Raw genomic sequence first — 16220 nt, forward strand, 5'->3', positions numbered from 1 at the left:
GCACTTGGAGTAACATTTCTTGGTGGACAATGAGCAAATGAGCTCTTAATAGACTTCTGTTGATTTGAGAATTTCAAATGCAGGTTATGAGACACCTGTGTAAATTAGGTCGAAGCCCTTGCCCTGGCTATATGAAGAAATGCAAAGATTTCAACAGTAAATACGTACAAAATAGCCTCATTTCTAGATTGTTACTTGACTTTGTCTATTTTTCTACCACTAACCTTATAGTATTCCCTGCTTTGTGTTGACAGCATGCTGAATCATGGTTATGTGCCTTTAAATGTATGATTATAGACCTTAGTTCCTCTTATACTCCTGATAGGCTCTATGATACTTTGAAAAAAATAATAGATGGGAAAATAAACTCTTTAGCATAGTTTCATGTTGCTCTTAATTGATTTTTGTAAGTCTGTCTCCTCTTAGAAAAATATTTAGCTGTATTTTTGTATGAAACAATTTAACTATAGTTTTCAAACAAGTAAAGTTTAGTAGAAGGAATTGTGTAATAAATATTCTCCATCCATTTAGTTCTAAGGGTTAATAATAATGCTGGTTTTTTTTTGGGGGGGGGTCCAGTTGTGGGGCCTGAACCCCGGGCCTGGGCGCTGTCCCTCAGCTCTTCAGCTCAAGGCTAGCACTCTACAACTTGAGTCACAGCGCCACTTCTGGCTTTTTTCTTTTTGCTTATGTGGTGCTGAGGAATCGAACTCAGGGCCTCATGTATGCAAGGCAAGCACTCTACCACTGAGTGGGTTTTCTTGTTAAAGCGAATGAGCATAAAAAGTAATTCTATACTTTTTTTTAAAGGTTAAACTGAAAATTTGTACTGATAGAGCTAAAAGCAGTAGGATCGGGAAAGGGAGAATAGCAATAAGTAGTGGAAACATGAGTCCTAAATCTTTCAATCCTCAACTCACTAATAAATGACAAAATATCTTGTTAGCATACCTCCATATTTTGGGGGAGCCATTCATATCTGATAGTTTCTTGCAATGAACACATTTGCTTATGAGAAATTTTGGCTCTTCCTGTCTCCGGCTGCCATGTTGCAAGGAGCTACAGACATGTCCTTGCATCTGCCATGGATGGTCATGAGGAAATCCTGCAGTTCCTCATCAAGAGGAACAAGCAGACTCATAGCACCAAGACCAATAACCTGAAGGCCTGCAATTCCTTCCAGTACAAGGGGCTGATCTGCTGTCAAGACTGTGGAAGTGGAGCCCGTCGCCCAAGGCAAAGGGGTTGTGGTGGTCGTGAAACAGGGAGCTGGTCAGCAGAAGCCAACTGCATCTTATGTGCGCATCACCCTCAACAAGAATGCATGGGCCACCCTCAGCAGCTGATAGCAGGCACATGATCTGCAAGAACAAGTACCATCCTGATCTGCGCGTGGCTGCCATCCGCAGAGCTAGTGTCATCCTGCGCAGCCAGAAGCCTATGGTGATGAAGAGAAAGTGGACCTGCCCTACACCCCCCAAAAGCAATAAAGAGTCATCAAATTTCTCTACCACAAAAAAAGAAGCACCAAATGTTTTGGAATAATTTGATAGTCCTATTTTACTACTATATATGATACTGATTTTAAAAGATCTGTCAGAATTGCCAGGCGCTGGTGGCTCATGCCTATAATCCTAGCTACTCAGGAGACTGAGTCTAAGGACTCATCACTTCAGTTAACTACCAAGAAGCAGAAGTGGTGCTGTGGCTCAAGTGGTAAAGTGTTAGCCTTAAGCAAAGAAGCTCAATCCAGGCCCTGAGTTCAGGACTAGGGGGGGAAAAAACGACTGAGCAACATTATTCATAATAGCCCAAAAGGGGACCAGATACAAATAAGCATCAATTTATTCATTCTAATTAGAAATGAATAAGATACAAAATACTTATAAAGTCAGATATTACCTAGCAATAAAAATATAGATGTCCCAACATGGGTGAGCTTGAAAACATGTTTAATACACCAGTCACACAAGATTATTGTATTGCCATTTATAGGCAAACTCATGAAGGCAAAATAAGTTAGTGGTTGGTTGTCTAGAGCTAGGGGAGGACTTTGGAGATGGGGAATGAATGCTGAGGAATAAGGAGATTTCTTTTGCAGATGATTTGCAAATGTTCTAAAATTGTGGCAAAAGTTACATAACACACACACATATATACTCAACGTATATATGTATACATAGTATATATGTATATACACATATATACATATAAATGGATGAATCATATGGCATGTGAGTTATATAAATAGAACTATTTGATTTACATCCCAACTTATAACAACTTGGAAACTGATATGTTTGAAAACGTGTCAATGGTGTGCAGGGAGGTAGAAGGCCAAAGTCTGCATTGCACAGTATGTCTAATCAAACGTATTCCATGGGGGAAGGAGAGGAAAGAGATAAAAGGGATGAATTTGACCAGGAGGCATAGTATAAATATATCAAAATATCATAATGGATATCCTTAGTACAACTAATAGGTGTTAAAATTTAAAAAGCATAGGATTTGGAATGAAAGTTTGACCTGTCCGTTCCTAAGTATGAAACCCTTGATTGAATCACCAATATCCTGTGTCAGCCTTTCCAGGATTCAAGACTCCTCTAATGCCTGGCTCCCTGATGCTTTGGGTCCCAGGGACCTTGTACATGACTTTATAAGTGGCACTGACATGCAGACAAGATGCTAGCACCTCCATGTCTTCATCTGTAAAATAGGGATGACATGAACAAATGAGTAGCTCCCATCCCATGGGACTTAATGGACAATATTTTCTTCCTGCTATTTTCCTCCCCCGCCCCCATATAGAAATTCTCCTTCTGTGATGGAATCCTAGTTAAGAGTAAGGAGGGTGTTGGTTGCATAAATTCCAGCACCCCTGAATAGTAATCTACTTCATACACAGATAGAAGCCCATGTCGGTCTCAATGGGTTGATACTCACAGGACTTTGTCTCCTGTAGTGAGGTTGTTTCCATAAGTAGGTTTGTACTGGGCCAGGAGATATAAAATCAATAACAAGAAAAGATATTCCATAAAACTACTTCATAATCTGAATAGAATGATTCCCCCCCACACACAAATTAAAAATCCCTGTATCTCATTTCATTGATAGTGAATTACTGTTTCTCCCTTCCTGAACAAATTTTGGACTCTGGCTGAGTTCCTTCTATAGTGACCTCAAGGTCTTGGAGACCAGCCCTATAATTGCTCACAAGTCAGGTGGACACCCTCTCTGGCTCAATATCCAAGGTTGTTATTATATAGGGCAGCTGGCCTGACGACAATGCATGCAATGTATGAGGCACAAAGAAGTTACTCTTCTTGCTTGACCATGTGTGACTGCTTGTGTTAGCTATGGTTTTCTTTTTCTGGACAACAAAGAGAAAGCTTCCAACCTTGACTGTTGGAATTCATTTTTTCCCCTTTCCTGGTACTCTAGCCTACAAGTATAGGGAAGGCATTTTTGTTCTACAGATGTCTCTGCCTTTTATCCATTTCTTTCTTCATTCTGGTTATGTCTCCATTCCTCAAAGCCTAAGTTGCAGCTGAGTTTTTCTGATTTGTTCGCTCAGAGATGCACAGTGGACAGCTGAGAGCACAGCTAGTTTCCTAGTCCTGTTGCTTCTTAAGTGCTCCCCAGTGGGGATAGTAAATACCAACTCCCACCATCCATTTGGCTCATGGGGTGGATAGTCTGTGGACTGGGAAACCTTTTGAATTCTTTTTTATTGGGCAGGGCAGAATGGAAGGCTGTTTGTGTGCAGATAGAAGCCTTTTTCAGGAGCCCCCAAACACTATAATTCCAAATTGGGCCAATTTTCTTTTTTCTGTTCCCCTTCTATTCCTTGTTTCAACTTCTTTCTTATTTCTTTTCTTTTAATGACCAGAAATACATTCTTAAATATTGACGACCTCCTTTCATGACAAACTTGCAGTCTGGGCTTCATTGTGGCTCAAATGGTAGATCCTAGAAAGCAGGAGTCCCTGTGTTCATTTACAGAACACTCTTTTCCTTTGACTTGAACTCTTAGATCTCACTGGATTTGACTATACTTTTTCATAGTGCAGTGTGCAAGCTTCTTACCTTTCAACTGGTCCATCTTCATTTTTTTGCAATGTACTACATATTCTCATTCTCTTAACTGGATTATTCTCTCAAGGTTCATGATCAGCTCCATCTTGTTTGAGTTTAGGCCCTATGATCCAAGAATTTAGATGTGCCCAAGAGGTTGAAGATAAACCTGGAAAGAATGGATAGTGCTGCCAAGTAGACCACTCCTGCTTTTGAGTAAGATATAGTTGCCATAAAAATCAATCATGAGCCAGGCATTGGTGGTTCATGCCTATAATCCTAGTTATTCAGGAGGCTGAGATCTGAGGATCATGGTTCAAAGCCAGTCCTGGCAGGAAAGTCTGTGAGAGTCTTATCTGCAATAAACTACTCAGAAAAAAGCTGAAAGTGGTACTGTGTCTCAAGTAGTAGAGCACTAGCCTTAAGCCCAGAGAAGCCCAGGGACAGTATCCAGGTCCTGAGTTCAAGACCCGGGACCAGCAAAAAATAAAAAAACAACCATGAGGCTTTCAACAAGTCAGCAGTGAAGTTTTGGTTTTTTTTGGATTTTGTTGTTTTTTTCAGCTTTGTGGTTCCTTAAACCAGGGATTCCAGATTATAGACAGCTCCAACTCACTGAGGGTTTAAAATAGAATTTCTGGACCCCTTTCAAATTTCTCTTGAGGTAGGCTCAAGATCTGCATTTAAAACCAAACCAAACCAAAAAACACTCAAGTGTTTCTGATGCATTCGGTTCTGGCCCATTCTTGGATGCTATGATTACCTTTCCTTTTATTACAGGCAGTATTCCCTAGGGAACAAATTATTAATAGTAATTTGTGAAATATAATTTAGATGCCCCAAGACCTGGAATGCGTCTATTTCTGAAATAACAACAGTACTCCTTCCTCTCTTTTTTGTTTAGCCACACGCTGGGCATAACTATGTTTATTTTCATTCTTTATAGTATGAAGAAGAAGCTGGCGTACCATTTCTCACTATCAGTCTATTTCCACCTTCACAGGAAGTGAGAATCCAGAGGCACTCAAAGGAATTAGCAACAAGAAATGCATAATAAGTAGGTTAGTTAATGGGGTTATAGTATTGGTGGCGTTTTACATTGTCTAAGATACTCCATTGTTTCTACACTTGGGGAAAAGCACATATCATCTAATACTTTTACTTGAGTTTGAGTGCAGACACCACCTTCTGTCCTCAGACTGTTTTGTGCTACCTTTTCATGAGAAGCCCCTCAGAATCCTCTGATGAGCTGCCTGGCCACCTCTCCAGCTTGGCACTGCAAGGTTGGAAGGACTAACTCATTTCTAGCTGCAGGAGCTATTGCTCTTCCCTAGGCTCTGTAGTCTAAAGAGTGAAAACAACCCAGAAAACCAGGATTCATTCTATATAGCAAATTCTTCAGGAGGAGGAAAACAATCCTGTGTTTAGAAGTCAGTGGTTCACAGGTGCCTTAGGAGCTGAGATGCCACATTCTCTCACCATGTCTCATTGATTATTGTTGCTTCCATTGTTATAAGAGAGCCTGGAAGACTGAGGGTATGGCTTGGGGGTAGAACAACATTCTTTATGAGCAAGGTCCTGGGATCATTTCCCAATACCCCACAAAAGAGGGGAAGATTGTGTCCAGTGTGATGTCGCTAAGATGACTAATGTAGAAGTGTTTTTTAGTTCAGAGGAACAATTTGTCAAAAGCTTGTTTTATTGTGTTTTTAAAAATTGTTGTTCTAGAAGGAAGTATATATATATTAATAGTTTGTGCTTCTTGGTGACCTAGTACAGTTGTAAGTGGTTTAATATACTTTTTGTATGTATGCCGGTCCTAGGGCTTGAACTCAGAGCCTGGGCACTGTCTCTCAGCTGGTTTTTGCTCATGGGTAGTGTTCTACCACTTGAGCCACAGCTTCACTTCCAGCTTTGTTTTTTTGATGATAAGAGTCTCCTGCACTTTCCTGCCTAGGCTGGCCTCAAACCTCAATCCTCATATCTCAGCCTCCTGGATAGCTAGGATTACATGTGTGAGCCATCGACACCTGCCTGATTTGATGTGCTCTTAATGATATCAAATTCTGTGGATCCCCTTTGCTGCTAGGTGATATTGTGGGTGTTTGGGATGCAAACTGTGACTGAGGAGAGTCTCACGATAACTAGATTTCAGCTCTAGTGGTATAGTTGAAACTTTGCCCTTTTGTGTGCCACCTTTTAACATGAACTACATTGAATATGCTCTCCTGTTGGATTCCTTCTGTGGCCAGACCAAGTTTAAATTGCTTAATAAGAATAGTTTGGGCTGGGAAGGTGGCTCAGTGGTAGAGTGCTTGCCTTGCGTGCCTGAGGCCCTGGGTTCGATTCCTCAGCACCACATAAGCAAAAAGAAAAAAGCTGGAAGTGGTGCTGTGGCTCAAGTGGTAGAGCGCTCGCCTTGAGCTGAAGAGCTGAGGGACAGTGCCCAGGCCCAGAGTTCAGGCCCCATGACTGACCCCCCCCCCCCCCGCTCCTAACCAAAAAAAAGAATAGTTTGGAGCTGGATGCTGGTGGCTCACGCCTGTAATCCTAGCTGCTCAGGGGGCTGAGATCTGAGGATTGTGGTTCAAAGCCAGCCTGAGCAGGAAAGTCTGTGAGACTCTTATCTCCAATAAACTACTAGGAAACCAGCGCTGTGGCTCAAGTGGTAGAGCACTAGCCTTGAGCAAAACCCAGCTTAGAGATAGTGCCCAGGCTGAAGGACAGCGCCCAAGCCCAGAGTTCAAGCCCACAACCAAAAAGAAAAAAAAGTTTGGTTAAACTCTGACAGGATTATCTTTTTAGAGGTCATGAAACTCTTGAGAACTCAGGTTTGTTTAGATGCGTTTTTAATATAGTCTTAGGACCACCTGCTACCTCCTTAGCAAGCCTAAACCACTCTGGAACTGGCCTGTCTCTGGTCCTTACAAGTAGACTATGAAAGATGCTGCTTTTGTATCTTGGATACTGATGAGTCTTGGTAACAAACCATCTCCATCCCTCTTGAGGGATTCAGGATGACAAACCAGTTTTGAGGATGATGATGTCAGTCAAAATTGAGACCAAGAGTCTCCAAATTACATTTTTTTCCCCATTTCTACGGGAGTGAAAAAATGCATATGTTCTCCATATTTTTGTATGTTTTCTTTTAAGACTATCTGTCTTTTGTGATTATATGATGGGAATTTTTGTATGACGATGATTACTTTGTACTTCCCCAGAGAGATAATGGTAGGTGACCTTGCTACTGGAAGTAGGGGTCGGTGGATCAGCAACATCAGCCTCACCTGGGAACTTGTTAGGATTTTATCATCTCCAGTATCTGTATTTTAATGAGACCTAAGGTGATTTATATGCACGTTAAAATTTGAGTAACCCCAGCATAGGGAGTTATGGCTATGCATTTTACTGGTTGTGAACACATTAATTTCCTAGCCTCCTCCTCTTCCCTCCCTCCCCCTGCATCCCATGCTAGGACTCAAACTCAGAGTCTTGCTTGTACTAATCAAGTTCTGTACCACCAAGCTACCTTCCCTGCCCTCTCAAACTAGTTTGAGCATTAAAATCGCTGCAAACTTACCAGAAGTTACTAGAAACAACATATTGACACGAGGGAGGTATTGATGTGTGGGGGTGACTGGCTTCCATGAAGAAACCACAGAATACCCAATACAAACAGTTTCTGATGGTACTGTACTTAATCTCAGAAGCCTGAAGGACAATGTCATATTTGGAATATTTAACTACTTTCCTGATAAGTGTTTCTAAGAGATGAAGAGGAGTGAACTGCTCTTCATTTGAAAAACAAGCATCTTTATTGTAAGTAGAAAATAGTTGACTTGAGAAAAGGTGACTTTGTCTAATTATACCTAAGGCATATCGCCTTCTCTTTTTCTTCCTCCTCATTCCTCTTTCATAGGATCTTGCTATATTGCCCAGACTGGTCTCAAACTCCTGGGTTTAAGCAATCTTTCTGCCTTACTCAACCTCTGGAGTAGTTGGGATGATAGGCACATCCCACCCCACCTCGTGATGTATCTAATTGTTTTAATACATGATATTTAAAGGAATTGGATAAATGAATGCAGACAATGACATGCAAAGTCTCCTTTGAGTCACAGATGTGACAGGGTCTCTTTAGGAGGTGCCAGAGTATCAAAATGACTATTGATAAGGAAACTGCACATTAGTGGTGAAGGTTCCTAGTTGCCTAATTCTGTGGGTGGAGAGGGAGATCCAAGGTTTTGGTTGAAACTACTTCTTAATTGCTTTTCCCCCTGTTGTGTATAGACTATGCTTTCTTTTCAGTGAAGAATCAAGTGACTACAAGTGGTATAGCTGTTGTAGCATTGAAGCTCAGGTTGTGTGTGTATGTGTGAGTGTGTGCGTGTGTGTGTGTGTGTGTGAGAGAGAGAGAGAGAGAGAGAGAGGGAGGGAGGGAGAAGGAAGGAGGAAGGGAGGGAGGGAGGGAGAGAAAATGTGTGACTGAACTTTTGGAATTATGGCATTTCTTTCCTGGCTACACATAGCACAGGGTCAGGCCATGTCTCTGCTGCTGCAGGTCCTTTCTGCTGGACTCTTTAGATGACATTTTACATTAGCATGCAGTACACATGTCATTCAAAAGCCTTTCTGGAGCTTCTGGAGCTACAGAAAGACTCACTTAACATTTGCTATGATTGCATACAAATTTTTGAAAAGTCAAATACTTGTACCAAACAGTTTGTTAGACTAGAGTTGGAGGAAAATAGGGACAAGTGAAATCATTTGTTTGGGAGGAATATTTTGGCATTGTTGATTTGAAGTTGGGTAAACATAATTTGTCCGTATTCCCATCTGGGCACACAGCAGCAGTCCTTCTGCCCACAGAAGGTGTTTGCACACATCAGACAAGTTACCAGTGTCTCCAGGCCATAAATAGATAATTCTGCTGTGGATCTTTGTATGTACACACATCATTGAGTATTATCTCACTCTACAGTGCTGAAGTCACAGCCTCCCTCTGGGCTGCATTCTTTTCTCCCTATAATCTGTTTTGGTAGCACCTTTTACTTCTTCCAAGGTTAGTACAAGTGTCAGGCTGATGGATGTTTCTTGTTTTGTCTACCTGACTTGGACACTTTCATAACTGTCATTCTAGTGCTGTTCAAGTCTGTACCAGTAAATCTTATGGCTTAGACTGCTTACCCAAAGTCTTTCAAAAGCACATTCATAGAAGAAAAGTAAGGTATTACCAAAGGCTTTTTTTGTTGTTGTTGTTGGTAACAGGGCATGAATGCTGGGCCTGGGTGCTGTCCCTCAGCTCTTCAGCTCAAGGCTAGGGCTACCACTTGAGCCACAGTGCCATTTGCAGCTTTTTCTGCTTATGTGGTGCTGAGGAATCGAACCAAGGACCTCATACATGCAAGGAAAGCACTCTACTACTGAGCCACCTTCCCAGCCCAACCAACGGCATCCGTTCTTTTCTCTCTTCAGGTTTATTCTCTTCCCACTCATCAAGTCTAGTAGTAGTTTAACCATTGGTAGTATGTGTTTATTTCAGAAATCAAAGTGGTGTCACTGGACTTTTTACTCTCTCACTAGCATTTATTTGTCAAGAGAAACACACGGGTCCTGCACATCCCATAAACTCAGATAATAGCAGTAGAATTTCCATCATTATGTCATCTGATTAACTGTTATCAGTAAATCTATTAATACCTTCTGACATCCACTCTGTGCTTCATCTGTTGCATCAATGTCATGCTTTGTGTATTTTCCAAAGTACGCACCACACTTTGTTGTTTAGAACACCATCAGCATGAGCTATGACAAGGGTCACTCACCATCAGCCCTCCCTCCTCATGCCTCTTTGCTTGCTTCTGATGTTTCCCTGGGAGTAGCAGACCTGTGTGACAACTGCAGTACATCTTAGAGTCCATCCACACATTGACCTTAAGAATTCATTTATGGCTTATAAAATGGACTGGCACGGATTGCCCTCTTGCAGTTCTTTTCTGCAATTTTTTTTTTATTTCAACAGTCCATATGACTAGATCTGTTTTTCCTCTGGGACATTCTGAGGAATTAACTTTAGCCTATCAAATGGATTATTTTAAAATGTTTAAACAGTAAAAAGCTCTGCATTGGCAAACAAAATCATCTCCCTGATTTGAAATGGTGGACATAATGTAGTCTCATGCTTCTAGATCATGTGTAGGTCAGTCTTCCTGGAAGTCTGTTTCAGATTGAGGTGGACCATCAAGGCCAGCCAATATCAGTCAGTAATGCCTTTGTAGTAGGAAATTGGAGACCCTAAGGCAAGGACTGAGAGAAGTCAGGCAGTTCCTTTGTTATTAGGTTTTTTCTTGGCTGTTCTAGGAGGGAGTGTGGTTTCTGAACGCCAGAAAAGCCTAGAGTTTTGCTGTGGTAAGTACATTTGAAGATAGCTAGAAAATTGAATGAAAGTGACAAAATGCAAATCAGGGAGAAAAGAGGTACAGTGAACGAAAGTCTTATCCATCACCAGCTGACAGGAACTCCCTTTTAGATAGGAAAATCAGGGTCATTCCCAAAGTCAATAAATGGAAACTGAATCCTTGTTTAGTTACCCGTATAATCCTAGGTCTATTTCTTAGAGATCCTGACTCAGTAGGTCTGAGGTGAGCTCCTGGGAATCTGTATATTTACAAGTACTCCTGGCGAGTCTTATCCTTGGATAATCTGGAAAAAATTACCCAATCTGCTGGTAAACTATATTTATTTTGTTGGGTGTGGAGTGGTAGCTAGCTCCCTCGAGGTCTAGTGAGCCATGCTCAGTGAATCACTGGGTCATGGTAATAGATGCAATAATTTTACTGATGCTTTTTAAAGAGTGCATTTCAATGTACTACTTAATAATTTTTCATAGAACTATTTGTCAGTACATTTGAGATTTGTTAGATGAACTTGGCCTGATGAAAGAGATGAGTAAGGTAAAAATCATGTGTGTCTTACCTTCCCCCCAGTCCCCGAATTTCTAGTTTACCACAGTGTCTAGCCAGATTTGTCAGGAAAGATTTCACAAGGAGTAACGTCATAGATACTTTGTTAGACCCTGTTGAAAAGAAGATGTACAAGTTATTTATATTTTCTAACCTTAAAGCATGGATAATCATGCTTGAATAAACAACCATAAATATGTAGACACATGTATATTTACATGCACACATTTATGTATATATCTATATACATGAAGTATATATGAAGTAAATATTATGAACATATGCCAAGTGCCAATAAGCCTGATTATATATATTTATTTCATGAAAGTATTAAAAGAATTTAAGAGCACCAGTCAGGTACACTTTATTATTTAGGTAAACTTAATTTATCATTTTCTTGTCCTGAGAACAAAATAGTTAAGGATTTCCTAAATATCTCATTGAGAGAGAAAATCATGTTTGACAAATTAAATAGAAGATAATTATTAATAGCATACATTGCTATAAATTGATCTGGAATGCCTGGTACTTGAATAATAGAACAGGTTCTTTGATTTACGTTGTAACTCTATTGCTAAGTGTTTCCATAGTTACAGTGCTCTTTGTACAAGGTCCCTAAGCTGGTTGTGTAAGGTAGTCTCAAATTGTGATTTTCTCAGACTGCGTATTTCTTAGCTTTTAGCAATGAAAATAATTCAGTAGTCATGAATGTCAGAGATCTTTGAAAAATTCAAAGCAAAGGAGGTAGAAGAATTAAAATATAGCACTTTTTAGCTGGGTGCCACTGGCTCATTCCTGTAATCCTAGCTACTTAGGAGGCTGAGATCTGAGGATTGTGGTTTGAAGCCAGCTCAGGCAGGAAAGTCTGTGACACTCTTATCACCAGTTTTCTGGCAAAATGCTAGAAGTAGAGCTGTGGCTCTAGTGGTAGAGCAACAGCCTTGAGCAAAAAAGCTGATGGACAGTGAGTAAGCCCTGAGTTCAAGCCCTAGTACTGGCACAAAAATAAGAAAATAAGACATAGCACAGACAGGATGGAACTTAGAGCAATGCAGCTACTGCAGAGAATGCCAGGAAACTTCTAGCTAGAAATAATTATGGAAGGATTCCCATGAAGATGTTGGAGAATATGCATGCTGACACTTTAATTGGAGACTTGTAGCATCTAGAATAAGAATGAGCTGGAAAAGTGGCTTCAAGTGCTTTTTACAGAATCTTAGACATTCCTAAAACTGAAATCCCAGGTGCTGTGATAGAAAGATAGAATAATCTATATCTTGGATTGATCCAGAGCCTTGTGCTGAACACACTGAAGGACAACCTCAGAAGAACTTGCTTGTCCTCATGAGGACCTCTGAATGATTCCAAAGTAGGAGCTGCAGAAATTGCAATTGGACCAAGTGCAGGCTGTATTCGGTGCTGCTGCCACCCCACCACCATCCCCAACTTCAGGAGAAAGTGTGTTTGGTCCCTCTCTTTAGTTGAGTTCTGCAGTCTGCCACCATCACACCATCCTTCCTTGCTTTGGCTGTGACATCTGAGCCAAAAAGATGGAAGCAGTGAATGATAGTAACAAGAACTTGGATTGGGGTGCAGCCGGCTGGGAATGCTGACCATGCCCAGCATCACTGAACTCATGTCCAAGTCCTGTGTGCCTATTTAAGTTGAGTGTTTTCTGCATATGTTCCAGCAAATCTCTTATCTCCTGCAGATCATCAGGGATAAAAATGCCCACGTCAGGCTGGGAAGGTGGCTCAGTGGAAGAGTGCTTGCATGCATGAGGCCCTGGGTTCGATTCCTCAGCAACACATAAGCAAAAAGAAAAAAAGCCAGAAGTGGCGCTGTGGCTCAAGTGATAGAGCGCTGGCCTTGAGCTGAAGAGCTGAGGGACAGCGCCCAGGCTGAGTTCAGGCCCCACGACTGAAACCGCCCCCCCCAAAAAAAAAATGCCCATGTGGTGAAGAGCAGGTAGAGGAACTTCATGAGGACCTACTCATGTCAGTTACTTCTCTTAATTGTATATCTGGACACTCTTTTTGGATTACTTGACAAGTTAAAAGTCATCTTGGAGGAAGCAGTTTTCTCTCCCTCACTAAAAGGGAGACAAACTTGAAGAAAGTAGGAACTTTGTCAAATTCCAGAACTTGGAACATGGTAAGAACACAAGAAGTATTTCTTTGGTAACTCTTCCTGGAAAACCTGTGTGCTTGCCCTGCAGTCTCCTCTACAGCTCTTCATATGCCTCATTCTTTTAAGTCCAGGGTGCTCAGCTGTACCTTGCACTGAGGGTGCAGAAGAAAACCTTAACTGATCGAGGCTAGGATCTGAAGCATTTTGGAGGATGGAAGTGGAATTGATGACAAGACTTCCAAAGTCTGCAGCCTCCAACTGCCCAACAACACCCCACCTTCCAGTTTATCTAGACCCTTCTGCCAGCCTTAGATATCCTCTTCTGTACAGTTACCACACCCACGCCCTAGAAGTCATCAGTTTCAGACCCTCCTTGACAACTCATAGCAACAATTATCCACTGAATGCCCTCAAATAATCAAAGATAGAGTCCCCAAACAGATACCTACTGGGGTCATCTATCTGCCTTGAAGAAGGGATACATGGGCAGAGCTACCTCAGTGACCTACAATGGCATTATTAATCAACTTACAACTCAAAATCCTACAGGGCCAACCTACTGTACTCAAGGCTGCCAAATCTAAAGTGGCAACAGAGGTTAAACCCTACAGAACCACCTCATTCAATTAGAATGGCATGTTACTAAGAGCCCCCAAAGGCTCTCAGCTTTAGACGTTTAATCCCCCAGTTGTCTGCCAGAGCCGTCTGCTATTGCAGAAGAGAAATTACACTGGGCTGCCTCAAGTACCAAGAGTGTGCAACACACCTCCAGCACCCCGTTAGTTGAAGACAGGGCCCTTGACGAATGTTCAGCAGGCAAAGAGATTAAACCATGTAAGGGAAATGAGTCCTCAAATGTCACCAAGAATGTGCCATTCAACTTGAGCCCCCCAAAAGCAGAGGTCACTAAGTTGTCCACCCCCAACAAAGCAGAAGTCACCAAGACTCTGATCTGCCTTGAGACCCAAAAAAGCAGAGGATATCAAGACTCTGCTTGATATCCAACTTGAGACCCAGAAAAGTTGCCGAACTTCCTGCCGCCAGGGGTAAGTGGACAGCAAGAGGATGCTAAACTGAGCCAGGCCACGTCAAACACAAACAAGGGGCCTAAAGGAAGGAGTTGCCCATTCATGGACAACTGTGCTAAATTCAAAGCTAATTATCATTCTACAGCCAAAGAACGAAGACAGTGCAAGGCCACCTTGCTCATCAAGAGCATGCAAGAAATTGAGAGCCCCCAGTTGGTTGAGGCCACAACTGTTGAAATCCAGGCTGTGGGAACTATTCCAATATCAAAAGACACAAAACAAGAACACCTCAAGCACAAAAATCACAACTTAAACTCTTAAGTTAACCTGCCAAAAGTAGCAGGTCAACTCATTGGACTTCTAGGTGCCAGCAGCAATTCATCCCAAGATGTTAAGCTTCATATGCCCTCAGTGGATATATCACAAGTTCCCTAAAAGCAGAGAGCCCAGCCACTGGATTTTTGGCTGTCAGAGGTAATTTGATGACCAAAAAGGCTAAGCTACTTAATAGTTCTGTCACAATAATAGGTTTTACCAGGGCTAATTGAGAGGCATTTAAGTGGCAGAGGACCAATCTCAGTGCCAAATATTCCTTATTATCATCTCCAAGGTGAACACTCCCAAGTAATTCCCAAAGTTGGATGTAGTGAGGGTGAAGGCCCAATGCCTCACACCAGTCCTCAAGCTTTGGTAGTCACTTTGAATGAACAGAAGATATGCCCAGGTGAACATGTAGATTCTAAGGACATACTTAATGATTGCCTCAGACATCATCCACAGGCACCGAATATTCATGACAAAAATAAATTTTGCTCCAAATGAGAAAAATTGTCAAAATTGGAATATAACTTAAAAGGGGAAGATGGTAAAGGCACCAACAAAGATAAGCATTTGAGAAACAGAAATTCAAATCTGTCAAGAACAGCTGCAATAAAACAGGAAGTAGCTACATGAACAAAATTTATTAAGAAACGTCATACCTCCTTTCTGGAATAGTTACTCTCATGTGCTGAAAAACCTGATGAGTCACCAAAGGAAGATTTTTTCCCTTGATTATGAAGTGATAGAAAAAGAGACAGGAGTTTACATCCGAATATATGAAATCAATTATAGACCTTAAGGAAGACTTGTAAATGGCTCCAGCCAGATGTGCTGAACAAGCAAATAGTCATGCTTTTCCAACAAAGGAAGTACTGGATGCAAACGTACATGTGTCACAGAATGAGAAAACTGACAATAATGGACTTGCTCAGAAATGGAATGAACTTAAGTGAATTGCTATGAAAAAGACAACCTCTGCAGAGAGAACTGTGTGAACTGGGCATTAAACAGCTGAGAGTCTAGCAGATGAGAGGATGCAAGACAGGACCTCCTGAAATTGTCAGGGAAGTTTGTTACAAATGTTTTGGTATCAAAATAAGGAAAAAACAACAGAAGACACTAAAGCCAATAAAGTCAATTTGTCTATTCCCAGGCTAGATATAAAAGCCTAAGTAGAAACTGAAAGAGAATGTGGGAGAAACCAGACTAAAAGATTGATATGATCCTAATAGTCATCAATACTCAAAATGCTCCACAAACCACAAAGTATCTGAAAGACACCAAATCAAGGAAGATTCAAAGTATTTCCTACAACTACTCATGAAATTAGACCAGGAACAGACACTCATCTATTATTATTATTATTATATTGTGTATTCCAAAAAGCACATTTTTAAATCAAGGAAGTAAATACAATAATTAAACATGTATATATTTTGAAGAAAGTTGTGGTTATTTATCTCTTTGGGAATTCAGAGAAAATTGCAGCAGTGCCTTGAGCTGGCTGTTGTAGCTAAAATATTGAATATGCTTATATTTGTTACTTTTCTCACCACTGTCACTAAATACCTGAGATACATAACTTGAGAGGAGGAAAGATCTATTATATAGCTCATGGTGTCTCAGGGTTCAATTCATCATGGCAGGGAAGATTCAGTGGGAGCTGCATACATCATGGAAGCAGAATGAAACTATAACAGAAAGG

The 16220-nt window shown here is 41.1% G+C and overlaps 1 protein-coding gene and 1 pseudogene across 2 annotated transcripts in view; both read left to right on the plus strand.

Moving 5' to 3' along the window:
• Positions 1-16220, plus strand: part of Frmd5 (FERM domain containing 5) — a 232723-nt gene that overhangs the window by 66628 nt on the left and 149875 nt on the right. The gene's annotated exons all lie outside the window — the stretch shown is intronic.
• On the plus strand, positions 1068-14515 carry LOC105980910 (annotated as a pseudogene).

Source organism: Dipodomys ordii, unplaced genomic scaffold, assembly GCF_000151885.1.
Source record: "Dipodomys ordii isolate 6190 unplaced genomic scaffold, Dord_2.0 Scaffold11, whole genome shotgun sequence".
NCBI lineage: Eukaryota > Metazoa > Chordata > Mammalia > Rodentia > Heteromyidae > Dipodomys > Dipodomys ordii.